This window comes from Chrysemys picta, chromosome 2, assembly GCF_011386835.1.
Source record: "Chrysemys picta bellii isolate R12L10 chromosome 2, ASM1138683v2, whole genome shotgun sequence".
Classification (NCBI taxonomy): Eukaryota; Metazoa; Chordata; order Testudines; family Emydidae; genus Chrysemys; species Chrysemys picta.
The window spans coordinates 191,131,430-191,147,207 of NC_088792.1; the positions used below are offsets into that span (position 1 = coordinate 191,131,430).

At 39.7% G+C, this 15,778-nt stretch overlaps 1 protein-coding gene across 14 annotated transcripts in view; it reads left to right on the plus strand.

The window, feature by feature from the left end:
- Positions 1-254: 254 nt before the first annotated feature.
- The window catches only part of ZNF516 (zinc finger protein 516), a 135,611-nt gene continuing 120,087 nt past the window's right edge, over positions 255-15,778 (plus strand). For 4 of the 14 annotated variants that reach the window (XM_042860440.2, XM_065585150.1, XM_042860435.2 and 1 more), the window contains exon 1: positions 255-474. The gene's annotated coding sequence lies outside the window, so the exon portion shown is untranslated. Of the gene's footprint in view, positions 475-839; positions 865-2,762; positions 4,558-4,706; positions 5,032-15,778 lie in introns of those variants that run through there. The other 10 variants (XM_065585157.1, XM_042860437.2, XM_042860436.2 and 7 more) reach the window with 7 other exon arrangements.

The following is a 15,778-nucleotide window of genomic DNA, read 5'->3' on the forward strand; positions in this document are numbered from 1 at the left end:
ATCTGATAATGATTCAGTCCTATTAGTGGAATAATTATTTGTATATGACTCATTTCGAGCATCTAGACTTTCCCCGCATTGTACCAGAACTTTGCTGATGAGACAATAGTAGATAGTGTGTGCATTTAATATAGGACAGACCATTCTCCCATCTGGGGGAAGACATCAACCTATACATTGGAGGAAGCCAACGAAAAACAACCGGGATTCTCCAAAGCCACGCTCGATCTTTGGTCTGGTAGTCAAAGCAGCCCCGGCTGGCCAAAGGGCAAGGGAAAGTTTGGCGCTGAAGGGGCCCCTGGGTTGGGGCTTGGCATAGAGGGTTTGCAAGTCGCCCCCCCGTCCGCAGGAGTGGAGCTGGCGCAGTGAATCATGTGCAGTTCTTTCCTTATTGCATTCAGCGCATGGTTTCACCTTCAGATTCTTGTTTGTCTGTGTGTCCTTTCCCAAATAATATTACCTTACGCGAACGAGGTAAGGCACAGGGTGGGGTGGAGTGGGGCAAAATCTCCGTAGGATCCTTTTCTTTTGGGGGGGGGCGGTTTGGGGGGATGTGGATCCTCTTAATACGCCCGTGGGAAAAACTTCGCTTTCCCAATTAATGGTTAGTCTTACTCTGTAATTTAAGGGATTTAAAAAATGGTAACTTTGTACTGTTTGCCGAGAAAGAGATCATTGTTACTGCAGTGGTGGTGCTGTTGGGGGAATTTATGGGCTGTATGAGCCTTTTGGCTTTGTACACTTCGTCAAAGGCGGGGGGGGGGGGGAGTGGAGAGAGAGAGAGAGCTTGAATGCTATATTCATCCATGAAGAAACAAAGAACAAATTGCCTTACTTTAAAGTAAAATGCTTTGGCTAATGAAGGTGGGTGATGGGACTTCAAGCTTTCGAGCCTCGAGTCGCTACTTAAATTATTAAGGGTTTTTGCTGGGTAGTATTGATTCAGTATATGCATGAAATGCTTGATGCCTGGGGTGTGTGTATATGTGTGTGTTTCCCCTTCATTTTTTAGTTGCTCTCCCTTCAGCTGCGCGTATATAACTGAATGATAAACATTAAAAGAAGTATACAGCTTATCAAAGGAAGTTGGGGCGGGTGGGGGTGGAAAACAAGTATTCACGAATAGACACTGGAACGCTGAGAAGGGCTTGAAGGACAATGTGTAGCGATTACTTCCAGAAGATGAAAATAGCCCATGGGGGGCGGGTGGGGTTGGGAGAGGGAGTTTAATGTTTATATTTTTAAAAAGGACAGAGAGAAAGAAGAGTAGAAATAATGCAATTCCAGACATTTTGTGCGATAAAAGCTTTCCTCCTCCCCCCTCCTCCTCCCACTATCTCCAGTGAGAATTAGCATACCAAATAGTTGCGATCCTAATTTGAATTAAGATGCTTCGACAAGTTTAAGAAACTTTGCCTGGCTAAACTTTGTGGTAAGAGAACAAGTTGGGATATTAACATAGGCTGAATGTGTATGGAGGCTTGTGTAGAATGACAGTCACCCTCTTGTTTTTGCTCTAAGACCAGCTAACCTCTGCAATTAACTACTCCCGAGAAACCCTGGCTTTTAAACTGAAAGGTGCTGGTTAGGAGTTAGCACCATTTGTTATGAGCGTTAATAAGCTCCCAGCAGTAGACAAGTATCTTCTGGGGAATGTGCATTGTGTGTCTATGTCCATTACGCATATAGCTAAAGAGACACTTGGATACTAGATGTTCAAAAATAAATTTGTTCAGACTTCTTCCTAAACATGAACCCTGGTCTTTATTTAATCCAGATGCAGGATTCCACCCCCAACCCCATATTTGCTGCCTTATTGTTGGTTTACATTTTCTGAAAAGGCGACTGGTGTAACCTGTGGAATTTGAAATGCAAATAAAAGCCTGTGGGAGTTGAGGCAGAACAAATCAGCATTTATAAAGTGAAAAAGATTTAATGTCTTTGAAACCATTGCAAGATTTTTTATAAGAACGGAATCGTGACGTCAAGTCGTTTGAGAAAGATTTTTTTTTTAAATGTCTGAAATGCGGGTATGTGAAGTGCTTACAGGAAAAACAGATTACAAGATTAACATCTGTTAACATGATCGTTTATCTGCAGCCAAAAATAGGTCAGTCCTTTCTTAAGGAAATACGACTGCTGGGCGCATGATTAAATAATGAATTTAGACTAATGAGTTAGATACAGTCCGTGTGTGTTATAATCTGACCTGTGACAAAAATATTTAATTCAGAGACCTTTGGAGATCATTGTAAGGTCAAAGTCCCTTTTTAGGGAGAGGCACAACTCTCCCTCCTCTTCCTCCCACCCCCCTTTCTTCTTCTTTCCGTTCCTTATTGCTAAATGTTCTCCATCTCCTCCTCCCCCACCGAAGCAGTAATGAATGTTTTCCATCTCCAGTATTGTTAAAGGACACCAACTCTTTCCGTGCAAATGGCTAAGTTTCCTAAGCTCTGGGGTTGTTTTGTCATTAACTGAGACAGTGGCAAAGAAGAATAGGAAACGCCGATGCAAAGTAGCTCTCTGCTTTGCATCTGCCTACCCCCTAACTGTGATTGACAGTCCAAGCCTCCAATCGCCACTTCTTCCTCTCCCTAGCACTGAGTGCATTTGTGTTACTACTCAGACCTAGAACCAGGCTGCTTTATTTATTTACACATACCTTGGTGTGTGTGTGTGTATAGATAGAAATCTGCATAGGTACATCAAATCTCATACAAGACAACCATATACCTCTGGTAGATCCATAATAATGAATATGTAAAGAGTCAGCATATGAGAAGATTTGAAGTAACAAGTTGAGACCTGCTGGAGGAGAAGAAATATAAAATGATCTCTAGCTATATTTTTACAACAGTGTTGCAGTCATACCTATGTGAGGCAAATGGTGTATTGACGTCCAAGAGTTACACCCATTCTCAGGTCATCGTTGTTTTAGCAATCTTCACAGTAAATTATTTTTTTTAAAGTGACTGCAGAGTGCTCTTATGAAAATCACTTTGGGCCCTATGGAGCAATCGATTTTTAGACAGAATTCCTCATTGATTTCAGAGGAGATTGCTGCTGAAAAATTAGAATGGTCTTTCATACCGGGAAGTAAAACAAAATTATCATGTTTCAAACTTTTTGAAGTTTTTGTAAAGTTTTTTTTTTGGAGGGGATAAATATTTAGTTCAGTGCAAATCCTTGAATTTAAAGCTCATTGCTCTAATAGAATAAAAATGCTGCTGACCAACAGTCTCTATGAATAATGGTCATTTCTAGACTACACAATAGGCACATTCAGTAAAGGAATGCCTGTCATGAACCATACCAGGTTTTGTGCTTAGTTAATCCTCTACCCCAGCTTCACTCCAAATATTGATGTTATAATTTTATTTTTGTTTGGTGTATCAAGAATGTGCTACTTGTAAGTGCAGTGATCCAGACCTTCAGTTAGAGTTTAGCATTTTCTGTGCTTAAGGGTGGATTGTCATTTATCTGTTGAGCTCTTATGTTGTGTAATTACGGTAAAAGGATGGGTGGGTTAGAGGTAGGACAGTTAAAGGACTAAATGCAACCTTTTGTATAAAACAACTGCCCAATTCACTCCGGAGATGGCCAGAATTACTCCTTGTAGACGGAGCCCAGAGGATGTCCAAAGAGGAGCCTTTATTCTTTGGCCTTGTGCCACATACTTTATTTCATGCCTGCTACACTAAATGAGTTAACTACCAAAGGGTTTTTCATTAACTCGACTTGGCAGCCACATATTTAACTTAAAAAAAAAAAGAGCGTAACTTAATTTAAAAACGGATCTGAACAACACAGCGTGGAAGACTTTTACTCCTATTCAGCCTCTTTTAATACCAGATTACCTTTGTGCCCCTCCTCTTCTCCCCAACCCCGTGGGTCTGGTGCTTTCAGAGAGGCTTGTTGGGATGCGAAAGGGAATTGCTCGACTTTGTCTTGACCGTTGTATTCCTGTGTTGCATTAATAGCCTGCATCGCCTGGAGGAGGCAGAACACGAATGCAACAAAAAATGCAACGGCGTTCAGATTGGTTGCTGTGGTAGAGGTGGTTTTGCAGGGCTGATGTGGCTGGAAGGTGTGTGAGAGAGAAGGGGAGGGTTTGTACCTGGGCTGGCCGCACGAGGGGAGCGGGCCAACCCCAGCAGCAGCTTGTTGCTGTGTGTTCAGTGCCGAGGGAGGGAAGCAGGGAGGAGTTTGGCTCGGGCAGCTCTTGCATTCAGTTGTCCGCCTTTATAATGTAGCCAGGACGTCACAGCCATGTACTGTAACACAAGAAGTTAAAGAGGCAGAGGGGAAACAGCCACCCCTCAACTTCTAGCCCTTAACAAAGGCAGAGGCAGGCAGGGATCTGTCAAGAGACACAGGCGCCGAGAGGGGAGGAAAACACAACTGGGGGGGCTCGGAGAGATCCAGGGAGGCCCAATTAATGGAGGAGGAACGTTTTGAGGAGGCGAGGGAGGGGGCAACTGAGCTCAGGCGGCCCCAGCGTTGCCCTATTGGATTACGTGGGGATCTCGTTGCTGGTGAAGCATAGTGGCGTGCAAGGTAATTTACTTTCTATTTTAAACTCCAGTTTGTTATTATTGAAGGGATAGCGGGGGGGGGGGGACTTGTTGCAAGGCGTGGCGTGCCCAGAAATAATTACGTAAGTATTCAAACCGGCTTGGTGTTGCTGACAAGAGGGGCAGTTTGTTCTAATGGCAAGGAGGGAGTTTGTTCCTGACAATGTATCGATTTGGAAAGCTTGAGAGAAGGGGATGGGGAGGAGGGGGTGAAACAGAGAGAAACATCGCTCTCTGTCTGTGGACAGATGAAACTTGCTTGCAAGGAACCCAGATGTATTTCTGGGCGTGGGATAAGGCACTAATACAGTGTAGTTCTGCAAAACAAAGGGGAAGAATGGTAGCTGAATTGCAGTTTTCCTGCGTTCACATTACACTGTTGGGCTTTTTTTATTTTTAAAAAATCTCTGATAACACAGATGAACGGACACAAGTACTGATTAATTCTACTGTATGAGTGAGTCACAGAAAATCTTTATCTTTCAATATTATGGTGCCACTTTCTCATTAGTGAAGGGAGGACTTTTATAGTTCGTTTTCAAGTGTTCTGTAGCTGGAATGCCCAGGAGACAATTAAAAGTGGGATCAATTTTTTTAAACGCTATTAACTCCAAAATATCACACTAAAACAAAGATACTTCATTTCATGTAGTAATGTCCATTAATCACATAGATGTGAAGTAAATACCATTTAAAATTGTTCTCTCAGGCTGAAGGCAATAATTATGTTCCTTTCCCCAGTAAAATCTTGTCTGTACAGTAATCAAAATGAAACTGTTCTTCATGTAGCAGATAAATACTTGTATAAGCTATTTAAATATTTTTGATGCTAAGGTAACATAGGCATCATACATATGTTTTGGTTGCTGTGGAAAAACAACAACCCTCATTTATGTAGTGTTGCTTCGTTTTATGTCAACATGTCCTTCAGTTGTGTCAAAACAAAACCTGAAATAAGCTGTCCTGTTTATGCTTTTCTGTTTGTGTGTGTATATATATATATATATATAGAGAGAGATAGATATAGATATATATAAAATTGAATGTACTCTGTCAGGTGGCGCGAAGAGATAAAGAATGGAATTTATCTGAGGTTTTTCTAGTAAAACTGGAAGCTGAAGTTGTATAGGAACACCTGTGGTGTAATTAGTATTACAGTTCAGTTATTCAAGGAGACATCTTTAGTTTCACAAGAATAACTGCCATAGCCATCTTGAATAAGCTCTGTGTAATAAAGTGATCTGCATGTATATTTGTTTTACTTTGAAATAGTGGTATTATGTATACCTTCACTAGTTCTCAGACATTATAAAAGACTCTTTTCAGTTGTATCTAATAATCCTCTTCTGAATTCATTTGCAGGGCCTTGATCCTTTAAAGTCCAATGATGTGATATCCTGGTTAGCAAGACATATTCTGCATTACTAATGAAAAAAATAAACCCCAAAACTATGATCAGATTGCATTAATTTGAAGTAGTTGAACAGTGCTGATAGAAAAAAAATCTGAGAGAGAAAATTTAAATAACGGTCTTAAAACACTGACTGATATAACAGATGGGTGTCCAACACTTGTTGTATATCAACAAAGAAGTGGTGCTCATAAATTAGCATAGCTTCTTTCTAAGAGGTTTTATAGCTCATCGTGACCTTTTAAATTGCTAAACATTACTAAAACAATATGCATCAAGAGCTGCAGTCTCTCACTAAATATGACTGATTATTACTCAGTAGTCTGGGGAAATGAAAATAGTTTACATCACTAGTATTAATGCTATCTATTGTTATGACCTCAATAACTGACTTGCTGCCTGGAATGGAGTTACAGCAGTGACATTTAACTTATATAGATTAAAGTTTCCCAACACAGTGAATATCACCTTTTAAAAAAAATTAGCTATATCTTATTTTTCTATAAGTAGTCATAGCACAGTGCCATCACCAAGATCTAATAAGACCAGTTATCATCACAGGAATAGTCAGTGAACAGATAAAAATGATTGTCATCATTCCAAATGTTCTTTGCTTGTCAAACTGCCCTTAGCAGCAACTTTTCTCCATTGAGTGTTACTCCAGCAAACATAGAGACTCCTCCCCCCCCCCAAGAATTATTTGAGAAGGAGGAAGGGGACCCGATATGCCTCACTTGAGTGAAAAATGAGAACCCATTAAAATTATACTTTCTTGGTGATGTTTGTGTGGCATACATCTGATGGCATGAAGTAGGACAGACTGAAGGAGTATAATCAGATGAATGATGTAGATGCTAACTTTTGTAAACTTTGGGCAGTCTGTTTATTTAGCTTTCTTAAGGCCATTAAGTGCAGTGGGCCAAATCCTCAGCTGGTGTATATTCATGTAGCTCCATTGACTTTAATGGAGTTACACCAGTTTATACCAGCTGAGGATCCAACCCGATTACTTTTACACTGTGATTTTTTTCCCCCTACCCTTGTGGAAGAAAATATAATCACCATACTTATTAAGGGCTTGATCCAAAGCTCACTAAAGTCAGTAATAGCTTTGGAGGGCCCCAATACTGCAGAGACGTACTTATACCCTTAACTTTACCCACCACTTACTTAATTGGGATGATTCATAATGTGTTTTTAAAGAAAAAAAAAAGCAAGTGTGTAAGTCTTTAAAGGAGCTTGGCTCAAGTTTGTAGATCCCATACTCAGATTGGAAAATTGTGTTTAGGGTGTCGAACTGCATTATGTCTTAACACCATAACAGTAGGAAGCTGAAATACAAACTGATTACATATAGCAGGAAGAAACTTGCCTGAGCCTGTGCATTTAACTCGTAAAATGTGCTTGTTTATATTTTTAAGACACAAGTGTGAATGTGTAGATGTATGCGTTTTAAGGATGAACATGTATTAGATTTCTACCAGAAATGGCATTAAAAAAATCCCCCACTGTTGCTCTTTTCATAACTGTGCACTGTTTGTCAGTTTGGCAAGAATGTATGAGCCTTTTTATACTTGCTTTTGCCTATGAGCTCAGTGCTGTCCTCTGATATACATGTCCTCCGCGCCTATTGACTTCAGTGGGAGTTGCATGAGTGTATCTCAGGGTAAAATTGTGCTCTGTATATTTCAATAGCGGAGATTCCAACTGTTTGGAACCATGGTAGATTGGAAACTATGAGCTATCTTAACTTACTTTTTCTATAGCCATAAACTGCATCCAGATAATTAATGACTGGATTGCAAAAAACAGCAGAAAGTCAAATTTATTTGATTAGGCATCTGCAATATAAATATTTGAACCTTGCAGCAACATTCCTTTTTCAAAGCAGACATCTTACATGATGTAAATGTTTATACGTTTCAGTGCTAGGATAAAGCTGTTATGATTCAGTCACTTAGGGCAAAATTCTGTTTTCGGTTACACCACTGTAATTGCACAGTAACTCCACTGTAATCAATGCAGTTACTCTGGAGTTACATGGGCATAACTGAGAGCAGAATTTAGCCCTTAATTTCTTAAAAGAAAAAAATGGAACACTCCCTTTCCCAAGATTTGTACTAAAAATACTCTCAGCAGAAATTATTTTAATAACCTTGGTATTACTGAACCTGCTCTAAAATGTACTAGTGGATCATGGTTCAGGTAGTTAACATTGCCACAGCTTTCATTAGTATTGCAGTACTTGAGTGCATGTGTTTACTTTCATTACCTGACTGTAATCCTGCAAATGTCCTGTCTCTTGGCTTGATAAACTTGCTTTCCTGTCTGAGGCCTCTGATGATGATTACCTAACATTGATGATTAATTTTGCTGTTGCTGTTTACACCTTAACTCAGGTATCAGTCGAGCTACATCAAAATTGGTACACATTTCCTATAAACAGTTTCTCCCTCCATTCCAGAAGCTGGTTTACAACAACAGTTCTTGTGCAAACAGTCTCAGGATATTATGCATGTGTTACTATGTTTTGAAGGGATATTGGCAAACTCTGTCTATTTACATGATGATAAAGTTACATATTTAGGTTTGTTAATGAATTCAGTGGTCTAAATTGTTTAAAACCTTATGGGAAGAATTAACAGAGACTTTTAATATGGATTCAGAATTACTTACATTGAGCTGAGTATTTCAAAAGTATTTTGATTTTTGCTAACCTTTCACTAAAATGATGACTTGTTGGAAATAATTGAATTAGTACCATCAGGAGAATATTATATTTAACACTTGCTTAACAAAGTCCACATTTTACTATAGACGGATATAGAAGCCATAGCCCAAATTTTGCTGTCATGTATACCAGCATTGTTATCCATTGTTACTCTGAATTTACACTGATGTATGTGAGAGCACAATTTGGCACATAGTGCTTAGCTTCTCATTAAAGTTGATACAGTTACTAAATACATTTCAAATCTCTAAGAAATGTGTATTGTCTATCTCTTATCTGTCCGTTTTCTTTACATCTTGCTGTCTGGCGTTTGAGCTTTCCTTTCTACATGGTGGCTGTCATGCTTATGTCTAGAAGGAAATGTTTTCCTCCATCATATTTCCAAATTGCAAAGTACTGTAGTATAATTTTGTGGCTCCCAAAATTTTTAAGGGCAGTTTCTGAAGTGATCTAGCTTTTAATCTTTTTTTTTCCAAAATGAAATGGAATCTACAAAGCATGTACAATTACAATCTGCAACTGTTCTTAGAATTCAGACATGTTTAGTATATACTACGGTGATGAAAACAAATACTTAACCACACAGGATAATGGCTGGATACAGGTAATTTAGAAAAACCAGTAGCATTTACTCCAGCTACACTACATCTATTTCATATATATTCATTCTGATAGATTGCTTCAGTCTTTTTTTGTGTGTCTGTGGCTAACAAAATAATATATTTCATGAAATTACTGAAAAGAATGTAAAGAAGATATGAAAGATCTATGCATCAGGCAGTTCTGGATCTGAATGTTTGCTGAATATAAGACCCACTAATGTATTTTAGTGTTTTCAAGGCACAAGTACATATTTTTCTTTTCCAACAGGTAAAGTAAAAGGAACGCTATTGAGTTGGCACGTCAGTTTTGCTCATGTCAGATCAGGCTCCTTGATATGGCTGCACTATTATTAATTTTTTCCCCTTTGTTCATTTAAAAGGATGGTGAGCAGGGAAATGGTGTTAGGTTTTGGGGACATACTGTGACAGACTGATGGAAATTGAGGTGCTGTTTTTATTTTTAATTTATTTATCAACCCTGATTTAAAACAGTCCTCAGGTTTCAGAGTTTTTTCCAGTAGTATGACACTTTCCAAAATGTGTCTTGATCACAATTATAGTTAAAATTAAAAACATTTTCCGTGCTTGTCATGTTAAAAATAGATTTTTTTAAAGGAAATTATTCATGTTCTTTGTTTTAAAAGGGCAACATGTGTGTTTCTTCACCATATGGTAGCATTTAACCCATATTGTATGAACTGACTAGGAGTTGCATTTAAGTGTTGATTTATTTCAGTACTTCAAAATGTTCTTTGTCTGAAATCTAGTACAGTAAATGACGCTTTTAAGGTTGTGCAATGGAACGCTGTGTTTAACAGTTGTGCTTTGCTGTTACAATGATACTAGGTTAATGAGTAAGCGTGTTTTTTTTTATTCTCAAATAATTTCCTTAAAAAATAATCCAGCTCTGAATGTTGAAATGATTTGTGGGAAGACTTATTCACAATAGTCAATGACACAATATGGTGTCAAGAGTTGCAGGGTGAGATGTTGCAGTCTCTGCTGGCTGAAACTAGAGCTGCTCCTTTGATGGTTGAGGATATGCTAAGCAAGATTTAGTTTTAGTGCCCCAATAGTCTGCCCACATTAAAAGGTGCATTCTTGTTCACTTTGGTCTAGACTGTGAAGTATGTATGTTGGTGAGCAGACCAGTATTACCAACCCCAAGTATTATAAAACCATCAGTCAGCCTCCCAAAAATCATGGGATTAATTTAAAAATCATGTGATTATTATTATTATTATTATTATTTTTTAAAAGAAAATACATTTTGAGTTCTTTTGTTTGCTTTCTCGTTTTTGAGCCTTTAGGGCTCACATTTTCAGTCTTCACTGCAGCCATGAGGGCTAGATGTTTTTACAATAAAAGCTGAAATTCTCCTATTGTTATTTGACTCCAAGAATTAGGACTTTAATGGAACACCAAATATTATTAGACTTGCGATAAAATTGTCAGAGTTGGCGACATTTAGTTACGTACATAAGTACCCATTGACCAAAGTGGAACTACTTGTATGAGTAATCAATTGCTCTCCAGTATGTGTAAGGGGCTTACAGTCTGTCCCTTAGTGAAGTCTTTTGTGGCCTTAAAGTATACCCTTGAGTAGAAAAATATTCCAACATATCCGTAATGGTGCACTGTATAAAAGATATGTTGGCTTCTTGTAGTTGCAGATTGTGCTCTTAATAAATTAATTTGTACTGTGATTTGTAAGTACACGCTACATTTCTTAGATCACGTCATTGGAAGAGCTCTGTATAATACTTCTATTAACCTCAGGAAACTAAAACGTGAAATAAGATTTCCAACCTCCCTCCTGTTTTGAAACCATTGAGGTGTGCACTGGGGAGAATCTGTTCCTCTTGATGTCTCCTTGAATGCCACTACAGGTTTCATATATTTTCATACCTGGTCCCTTGCAATGTTTTGTATTTAGTCCTCCCTATCATTGTTTAACAGCAATACCTTGTTGACACCATATTTAATAGCAATACTAATGTTGATTTCAGGGACAACGTATTTCAAGGGAAAAAAGAGATAAATGTGTGTTCATTGATTTTCAGGAAAACCTGTAGGGACAGAATAAATACATGCTGCATGTAGATAAGCCCTGGTTCCTTTTCTTATTTTCTAGATGAGTTTTACCTCTGTAAGTGAACGCTATGAACCGTGATGCATAATTTATATTGACATTAACAGTGATACTAGAGGAATGTTTTAATGCCAGTTTGAGAAAATATCACAATTAATGTTGATAACCCTGGTACCATTAAATTGAAATTGATTTTAGTAGAAACATCCATGCCTGTGGCATGACCATAAGTGGTATGATGAAATAATTCACTCCTTTTCATAATGCCAAGCATATTGGAGAGTTCATGTTATCATGAACAGTGCACACCAGGTGTCAAATGACTTGACAGATATACAGCTTCACTTCTGAATGGTTTCTTCCAATTAGAAAGTAACAGTTTTTAAAGGGATCAACAGAGGAACGGGGGTCTCTGAATTCTGTAATGTCAACAGGTGTGTTTTTGCTATTGTTATTTATTCAGTTAGTTTTTAATGAGCCACAAACTATTTGGTAAATCTTGGGTAAAGTTAGAAAACAATACTACATGGAAATCGTGGGATTAATGGTTTAGTGGTAGGGATTAAAAGTGGTCTCAGCAAATTACCCTGTTGATAGAGAAGCCAGAATCTGTTAATGGTATTACAAACAGATTGGTTTATCAGTCAGTTATTTTCTAGGTTGATTAGGGATTATAAATTGCTCTGTATTTGTACTACAAAAGTAAATTGTGTTGGGACTGCTAATATTCCACATAGTTATTTTAAATATTAAGAGCAATGTCAGATAACTTTTAAATACTTATTTAGATGGGCATCAGCTGTGCCCAGAATTTTCCAAAGCGGATGCTTATAGTATTTGGATACCAAATAGGTGACCTGACTTTCTGAGGAATGGAAGCTATAAGTACTTGGGCATCTCTGAAAATCAGGCCATCTATTTAAATGCTTAATTTTAGTGCTGAAATTGTTGGCCTGTGTCTTTATTGTTTCTTTGCAGAACCTTAGCATGTGTTGGGTGCTTCTGATAATCAAAATGATGTGCACATTCTTTTAAACCAGTAAGGAGTCTGGTGGCACCTTAAAGACTATGCATCCGAAGAAGTTAGGTTTTTACTCACGAAAGCTTATGCCCAAATAAATCTGTTAGTCTTTAAGGTGCCACCAGACTCCTTGTTGTTTTTGTAGATACAGACTAACATGGCTACCCCCTGATATTTTAAACCAGTGGTTCTCAACTTGAGGGTCACAACCCTGGAGGAGGAAGAGAGTTATGAACAGGTGTCAAGGAGTGGTGATTACTGTGCCCTTCCCATTTTGTTGATTGGAAGTGGGGGGAGTCCTGGCTAGCTGAGAGGTGAAGGGGTAGGGGTGAAAGTAATATTAAACTCTTACCGGTACGGGGGCTGGTTCTGAGCCCGCGGAAGGGGTGGAGCTGGGAGGTCAGCCTCCTCCAGCCAGCCCATCCAAACTGCTTGGCCCGCGCCACCAGGGGGTCAGGTGGCGATTTAAAAGGGCCCAGTGCTCTGGCTGCTACTGCGGCAGCAGAGATCCCAATCCCTTTTAAATTGCCAGCCCCGGGGCAGCTGCCCCTTTTACCCCACCCTGTCGGTGGCCTGGGGGACGCAAAAGGGACAATGACATTAAAGCGGTGCATATGGGCCGGTACCGGCTTCTTACCGGTATGCTGTACCAACCCGTACCAGCCTACTTTCACCCCTGGGAGAGGGGTCTTGGTATGAACTTGGACAAGGGGGTTGAGGTATGGAAGAGGTTGGTTGTTTTAAATAGTGACTCTTGTGTGCTATATTCTAATTTTTAGACATAAAATTCTCTTCCCATATACCAGTAGTTCATGTTTTTACCATTTATACTTACCTCATAGGTCACTTGCTCCTCTATGCCTATGCATACAACACTTGGTGTAAACTGGCACATTCTGAGAGTCTCCCTGACAGAGAGGAGTCACAATGGAGTCCTTCAGATATTTGCTGCATCTTTCTACGCTTGTCTTGGGAGATACCGTTGCTTTCACTTTGCTGCCTTGTGCTGATCTGCAGTTTATAGGCTTTTCATTACTAGCCACATTAGGGAAATGCTGTTGTTTGCCACTGGAAGTGAAATGGCAGACAAAGAAAATTGCCAAGTATGATAACTTCTTAGATGCGTCTGGAGCACTGCAAGGAAGATTCATACACTAGACAAAATCGTAATTGTTCTCTAATACTTTGTCTCTTACAAGAGAAGAAGGGGAGGATTCTAGTGTAAGCAGAGAAATCTCAAAGTGGTTTAGATGGAAAGTGGAAGATCAAGGTCGCTGCATAGAAAGCTGGAGGTTGGGCTGCCAAATTTACTTGTTCTCGTGTTAGATGAATGAATAGCTGCAAGGACATTGGTGAGTTGAGTAGTTTGAGGGGAGGAAAAAGGAGTGGAGTCCTTGAGAAGTGTCATAAAAGTTAATTCCTTGCCTTTTTAATACCAGTCTCCTTTTTCTTCTAATTAAAAATCTAATACTCCTGAAAATATTCAATGTTCTTAGTTATTTTGAAGGAGCAGCCCTCTTAGAATGATGAGAAGGATCAAGGCTTGCATCCTCAAAGAGTGTAGGAGGAGATAGATGGTTAACCTTGCTCTTTTGGGTACAGAGTGTGAATTTTGCAACTCTGGAGTACAGGAGATCAGACACAGAGAGAGCAAAATGAACACAGTGAGAGATTAGTTTTTCTTTGACAGGGTTCAGGGTAATGGCAGGAACAACAAGTCTGCCTGAATTTTGGCTTGGGTCCTATCTCTTCCATAACCTAATTATGTAGACTGGGACAGGTTATTAAGCAGCATATGGGGACCCTTTATTCTCTCAGCCAATACTAAGATGGGAACAGTGCCATTTGGGTCACATAAGTCTCGAAAGAGAGAGAATGCAGTCAGGGAGCCTTTGTCTTTGCTTTCCCCATTTCAAGACGATGCATGCTCTTCTTAGATCTCTAAATAAAGAGAAGAGACAAGGAGATATGTGACAGCTAAGAGGACATCAGACATCAAGCAAATTTTTGTTGTCGTCCTTAAGTTTCTGTTTTCACTTTGGTTTGCTGAATGTATTTTAGGGAAGTGTGTGGCACTTAAGAGGCTGAAATTCCTCTGCTTCACACTCTGATTGAATTTAGTCTAGTCTATACTTTTGGCACAATAATTCTTCATAGGACAATTGAAATTTCCTCCATAACTTTTGAAAAAGAAAATATTTACTACCTTTTGCATAAGAAACACAAATATATTTTTTTCAGCCCTCTGCCCCGACCAAAAGAAACCAACTTTACTCCGATTTTTCTCATATTCCTTTGGGGTTTGTGTGGACAGTGGTTGTTTAGTTGGAGGAACCCAAACTTCTCCCATGCTTAGGACACACACATTTTGATAACAACTTGGAGCTAGGCCACTTTTGAAATTCTGAAGTTGAACGCACACAGTCACTCCTCTCATTCAGGATAAACTAACAGAACTCTGCCAAGATTAGCTGACGGAACTGTCAAGTTCTGTCAGCTGCCTCTGTTTTCCAGTGCGGAAAGCCTGCTTTGCCACCTCACCAGCTCTGCTCCTCACTCAGACAATAGGGAGCTGGGCTTGGGCAGCAGCAGGTAAAGTGAGTGGGGTTTGAGCAGGGCTTTGGGGTGAATGGAAGATTTTAATAGGAGATGCTTGTGGGTGGGATCCAGTTCTATGCAGGGATGCTGGGGTGTTTCTGAGAAACCAGAGGCTCTTTATTTAGGCACCAGTGTAGAGACACTTGACCTGAGCTCTGTGGCACACCATTCAGCAGCATTGTAGGGAGCGTTAAGCAGCTGTGTGGAGGGGGTTGTTGGATTGTCTTGTGTTTTGTATGGTGCCTAGCACGGTGAGAATGTGGTCCGTGACTAGGGCTCCTAGGTGTTATGGTAATACAACTGATACATAATAATAATGGGCAGAGTGGGGAGGGTGAGGAGTGGAGATCTTTGTGGGGGGGGACTGGTGCATAGAGAAGGAGGGTCCAGAGCAGGGGTGTGTGTGTGTGGGTGTGGTGGGGAGAATGGAGAGGAGTTCCACTTTGATTAACCACCTGTGTTTCATCGGAATTTAGATAATCTCTGATGACTCACTTATGGTTTGTTAGAGTGCACATAGATCTTCTCCCCACTGCTCCTTGCTCCTCACATACTACTCTCACATAGCCCTGCTCCGTCATATGCACCCCTGGTCTGCACCATGACTCCTACTCTCTGGCTATATTCAGTTTTTAAACAGTGACATAAAAAGCCTGAGTAGTCGGAGTGGGGTTGTGGTTTGAGGAAGCATATTGAGGCATGGGGCTGTAGGGAGACATGAAGTGGCGCAACGGGGGCAATCTGGGTCA